We start from the raw sequence: 6,488 nt of genomic DNA, 5'->3' as shown, positions 1-6,488 counted from the left end.
CAACAGAATTTTTTAGGTAATTTTATAAGCTGTAGCCCTGTCAGCTAAAAGAGTTACTTGCTGCATCAGTTTATATTTTTGTTTCAAAATTGAATGTCTTATAAAAATCACTGGGCACTGCACCGGCATTTGTTAAATCTTGCAGGCTGACTAGTAAGCAGTCTAATGTTGCTGTGCTTTCTCACCTTTTCAGTTCTGAAACTATTTTTGCCCAAAAACAAAGGACCGCTTTTTTTTGACATTTTATTGAATTTATTAAAATCAAATAACTTTCCATACAAGCAAGTCAAGTTTTACAAAAATAGGTTTGAAACAAATCAACCCCTACCCATGAGAAAGAGAGCTAGGCCAGCGGAGCAAAACTTTAATAGTAGGAAAAATAAGTAAGTAAATAAATAAATAGAACAAAATAAAAGGGAAGAGAATTCGCTTCCTCAATTTAAATGCTTATTCTAAAATGATATTGATTAGATCCTGCCAAGTTTTGAAAAAGTTTTGCACAGATCTTCTAAGAGAGAATTTAATTTTTTTTCCAATTTCAAATAGTATATAACATCAGTTGCCCACTGAAGTAGAGGTGGGTGAGAATTGTTCCAGATGAAGGAGTCTGCGTGCCAATTGTGAAGTAAAGGTGATTACAGTTTGTTTGTCCTTCTCCACTTTAAGCCCATCTGGGAGCCCATCAAACACAGCTGTTAATGGATTAGTGTCACCAAGGCTGTCTGATAGGCATTAAAAGATTTTGGTCCAGAATGATTCTCAGCATTAGAAAAGGAGAGGAATGAGCGAACACGTGATATGCTATGGAGGTGGAAGTAAGAAAGTTTCTTAATGTGGTTTATGTGGGTGGAATAAGAAAGGGAGGAATCAAAAATGACACAGAGATTCCTTGCATTAGAAGAAGGTCTGATGAGATCACCATCAAGAGTGACTGAGAAGGAGCTCATTTTCTTAAGATGTGCTTTAGTGCCAAGTTGCAGGAGTTCAGTTTTGTTGCAATTTTATTTTAAAGAGTTCTACTCCATCCAGGTTTTAATTTCACTGAGGTAAGTGGTTAGCTGGGTAGCAGTACCCTTATTAACCAGCAGTGGATGCTACCCTCATACAAGAGGTCCTTCAATACACTAGACAGGGAGACCATAATATAAGAGTCTGAGGTTCCCCAGACAGCTAGGGGTCCTCACTGCCATATTGGGGAGGACAACTGATCAGGCCCTCTTCAGCATACCTCTGTAGAGAGGCTAACATGCTGTAAACGTTGGGGATGTCCTACCCATATGACACCAGAGAGTGATGTCAGCTGGGACCCTGGATGTGCTTACAGCAGGGTACCCCAAAGGTCGTGCGGGCACAGTGTAAAAGGGTTTTGCTTCCTTTCCTCAGGGACCTTAGAGTTGGTAGGACAGCTGGTGACAGGAGCTCAGCTGGACTGATGGAGGAAGGAGACCCAAGTAGTGGAAAGTGAGCAGTGAAAAACGTGTTAACAGAGTAGCCAGGGGTTACTATTGTTTAGTTTGGACCTAGTTTATTATTTTCTGTATTGATTGTATTTTCTTGCTTCCCTATATCACTCATTTAAATTTTGTTTTTAAAGCATTTCTTTTATTTTATCATTTGAACTCCTGGATTGGAGATTTGGCCACAACTCCAATTTAGATACTCAAAATGCATTATACTTATAAGTGTGACTGATGATGTGAATCCTTTATAGTCACACAGCGGGGCAATGCTGGAAATTTTACACTCCAAATCATATAATGATATTTCATTCTCACTTAACTTTGAGCATCACAGAAACTTTATAAACATTGACGTGAAGATAATGGTAAATACAAGAAGTAGCAGACTGTCTCTCCAGTCCATTTGAGCTTCAATCATGGAAACAGTTTCATAAATACAGTTTTCCTTTCTTCTTAATGCAGAACATGAATCCATGTTTAAAATACATTTGAAAATCAATTAGAGCAATGAAATCAAGACAGATACGAAATAACGCAGTGGAAGAGATTAGAAGAGTGGGAGACAATGGAAAAGTGGTGTGACTGGTGTGGGCTTCTTCCACAATCATGCGCAATCCCTACAAAGCATCTGCTAATGGTGCAAGATGTAAATGGTGTTACATGAAATAAAAATGGATTGATTACCCATCTTCTTTATTAGTATAGAAAATTGTATTCTTAAAATTGGTAATTTACACGTACTAGAAAAGTATTATAAGCACATAAGAAAGTAAGCTTTGTTTTATACTAAGCATTAAGATGTAAGATGTAAGAAGCCGGAGATGTAAGAAGATTAAAAAGACGTATACCTACATATTCTTTATTATTTTGTATGAGCCAGAAAACACCAGTTTTCATAAGCCAAAGGTCAAACATGCTAGAGAGCCAGAGAATGGGCCCCTCGCTTAGAGAAGGGAACGTGAACTGTTTGGTTGTAAATCATGGTGTAATAAGTACATAAGTTTAATATGTCACTGTGCTCTGTACAAAAAATATTTTATAAATCCACTCACATGTACAGCTAACACAAGGCCAGATTTAGCACACAGGAGCTCATCATTTAGAACTGCTAGGCAAGCATTAGAAGACAAGAGAGGGACAACTGTGAATTGGGCATTGTACTATTTCTGTGTGTCAGAGTCAGCATGACATTGGGTCTTCTTTTCCTTCTTTGGAATGGCATGATTTACCTAAGTAAGGGCCTGCACATGGAGAAAGAGTATAAAGCCTTGGAACATTGCCTGGCACACCTTTGAAGCCGACGGACAGATGTGAGATAACGTCATTCGATCCTGAAAATCCTTCCAGTGCAGCGACGAAAATGACAGACTGTATACATCGAGCTCCCACTTCGGTAATAGTCTTGCTATGGCTTCCTTCGTTTGTAATGCTGAGTAAATCGTAATTAAAGAAAGCTTTAAAATAAAAAAGTTATTTTCTCTTATGTGATTTCTTCCCGACGTATCACTATGTGAGGAATATCACCCCTTTTATAAATCTATTTTGGTTCAGGTTACTTAAGACGCCTCAATTGCAAAATGAACGTATTTTCAGGGAGCTAGCACCTCCTATCGGAAAACACATGGCACCAAGCGCTGCGATAGTAGGGGGAGAGAATAGACCTTATTGAAAAGATAAGATGGACAGAACAGGGTTTTACACGCCCTCTACTAAGAATTATTGGAGGAATTAATTAGAGGCAGGACTAGAGCAATGGAATGCTAAAAGTCAAATGAGGAAGAACAATGGCTGAAAAGATAAGAACTGTAAAAAAAGTAAAAGGTGCCCATTGCTGGGGGCTCATTATTCCATCTGAGTTGAGTCTATATTTGCGCCGTACAATAAAGCCTGATTCTGCTGCCTGTCCTGAGTCTCCAAGTGCCTTCATTGGGGCTAAGGGTGCCCGTGTCAGCCTGCTTCAACAATCATTAACTGTGAACGTTTTCCCTAGATGTGCATTGTTATTTTAAATAAAAAAGAGTTATTGAATCATTTGCCTAAAGTTTTGAATTCTTTTTTTTGACATTTTACTTTTTTTGCTTAGCAGACATGTTCATCCAAAGATTAGATTAGAGCAACTTTATTAATCCCATGGGGAAATTCAGATGCATACAGCAGCAAAAACATACAAAATAAGATATAAGACACCTTTATTGTCAATATACAATAAAATGAAATATTGTTTGGAGTGAGCCTATAGATGCCTTAGATAAATGTATGTACAGTAGGAGTAGACATTAACCTACTAGAAGCACAAATTTAAAAGTAGACATTAAACTATGAGAAACACGGTTACTATAAACAGTTCTAAATATACTCAGAGTAAAAGTAAAGGTAAATCTGCAAGTATAAATAAAGAAATAATAAATGAAGTCACAGTGAGAATTACAGTCAATGTAATGGTCATGAGTTCCACACGGGTCATGTAGAAGTGTGTGACTGTGTGTGGTTGATGCAGGCATTCAGTTCAATCAGTGTTGATTTCAGGTATAGGAAGGGCCAGTGATCACTGTGCATTTCATAGGCTGATTGCTTTGGGGTAAAAGCTGTTCCTCAGCTTGGAAATGTGGGCATGCAGGGCTCCAAAGGAGTGAAAATGCTGTGCCCGGGGTGGGTTGGATCTCTACAAATGTTCTGTGCTTTTCTGCTGCAGTGGCTAGTGAAGATATCTTCCAGTGATGGTAGCTGAGTGCCAGTTATTAATGATACGCTGGAGGGTCTTTCTGTTCTCAGAGTTGCAGGCAGAGTATCCTTCTGTAATACAATATGTAATGATAGATTCTATGGTGCACCTGTAGAAGTTAACCAGCAGCTGTTATAGGAGATGTACTTTCTTCAGGCTCTTCAGAAAGTGAAACCTCTGAAGTTCTTTCTTGGCCATTGCTGTCATGTTTGTTGTCCATGACAGGTCCTGGCTGATGTGGACTCCCAAGAATATATAACTCTGCACTGTCTCCACCCTCTCACCGTTAATGTGTATGGGATAGTGACCACTGTACAGTAGTTCAGTCTCCTGAAGTTCAAAATCAGTTCCTTTGTTTTCCTTGGAATTGAATGCAATGTTGTTGTTCTGGCTGCCACTCTCCAGATTGTTGACCTCTCCTCTATAGGCTGCTTTGTCATTATTAGAGATCAGGTCTATCACTGTGGTGTCATCTGCAGACTTTATTATGATTTTAATATCATGGTTAGGTTTGCAATCGTTTGTGAAGAGGGAGTAAAGGAGAGGGTTCAGTACACAGCCCTGTGGTACCCCAGTGTTCAGTATTATGGATGAAAAGAAGTGCTTACCCATGTACACAGTTTGTGGTCTGTTAATGAGTTGCATGGTTGTGAGTTGATGCCCAAGTTGTTTAGCTTAATAGCCAGTTTGCTGAGGGGGTTGGTGTTGAAGGCAAAGCTGTAGTCGATGAACAGTATCCACACATAGCTGTCTCTCTGCTCCAGGTGTAGCAGGGCAGTGTGAAGGGCAAGTGAGACAACGTTCTGTAAGCCAACTGGTATTGGTCCAGGGAGGTGGAGATATTAATGTGTCTATAATGTGAGGATACAGACTCACAGGACAGATAATACAGCCAATCAATCAATCGATAGGTCATTATGCAGTTAAATGAGCACCTCAATAAACATGCTATCTATACTAATAAAAGGCAAAGCCCTCACTGACTCACTCATTCACTCACTCACTCACTCACTCACTCACTCACTCACTCACTGACTGACTCACTCATCACTAATTCTCCAACTTCCCGTGTAGGTGGAAGGCTGAAATTTGGCAGGCTCATTCCTTACAGCTTACTTACAAAAGTTAGGCAGGTTTCATTTCGAAATTCTACGCGTAACGGTCATAACTGGAACCTCTTTTTTGTCCATATACTGTAATAGACTGCAGCTCAATGGCCGTGGGAGGCGGAGTTGCGTATCGCGTCATCACGCCTCCCACGTAATCACGTGAACAGACTGTGAAGGCAGTACGTAGAAAACAAGGAAGAGCCCCAAAGAGCGCTGAAGAAAACATTCATTACACAATTGACGCATACAAGCATATTCATAAGTGCAGCTACTGTGGAAACAAAGCACAGTGTAAACCGTAAGTTTAAATTAAGTTTATAGAAACGCTCCCGCTGCCATTTGCAATACCATATTCGCGACATACCAGTTTAATGAGAAGACACGAGGTATAAATGAGACTTTGGATCACTTTGTAACGGAGTTAAAATTGCTGTAGCGAGAAACTTTTAAGTTCCGGGTCTTAGCTAACATTAAATAAAGCCGTGGACATCGCAACATCACACAAGAGAGCGGCTCACGTGAACTGACTGAACGCAGCACAAGTGATCACTTCGATGAATCAAACCTGTTCAAAAAACACATTACACAATTGATAATGTAGGAAAAGAATATGAAGTGACTGACGCATACAGACATTTTCATGAGTGCAGGTATTTCGGAAACAAAGCACCGTGTACACCTAAAGTTTAAATTAAGTTCATAGACCTACAAAAGGTTGCCATTGATTTGAGGCAAGATTGCTTTTCTCCTGTACAAATATACGTTGCATTCTCAACAGTAAGCTTGCACGGCTTGGTCATATTACAACCGGAGTGCTGAACTGACAACGTGGTATACAAAGAGAACTATAACAATCGTAATAAACGAACAATAAAACAGCGGAGAACCCGTGGATTAAATAAAAAGGCTGCTTCCTTGGCGAAGCAAGGAAAAAGGATGACCTTATATGGTGTTCGTTTATAAAACAGCGGAGAACCTGTGTAAAGGCTGCTTCACAAAAAAACAGCAGAGCGCCTTATATGAGCAGGCAGTCAGCTAAAGAAAGGAATCAATAAATAACTATAATCGTAATAAACGAACAAAAAATAGCGGAGAATCTGCGGATTACATAAAGGAAATGGGTACCTGAACAGAAAAGTGAGTCTCAAATAGCTACACAATAACTATAACAATCGTAATAAACAAACAATAAAACAA

The sequence above is a fragment of the Erpetoichthys calabaricus genome, chromosome 3, assembly GCF_900747795.2.
Source record: "Erpetoichthys calabaricus chromosome 3, fErpCal1.3, whole genome shotgun sequence".
Classification (NCBI taxonomy): Eukaryota; Metazoa; Chordata; class Cladistia; order Polypteriformes; family Polypteridae; genus Erpetoichthys; species Erpetoichthys calabaricus.
This window is presented reverse-complemented; position numbering follows the sequence as displayed.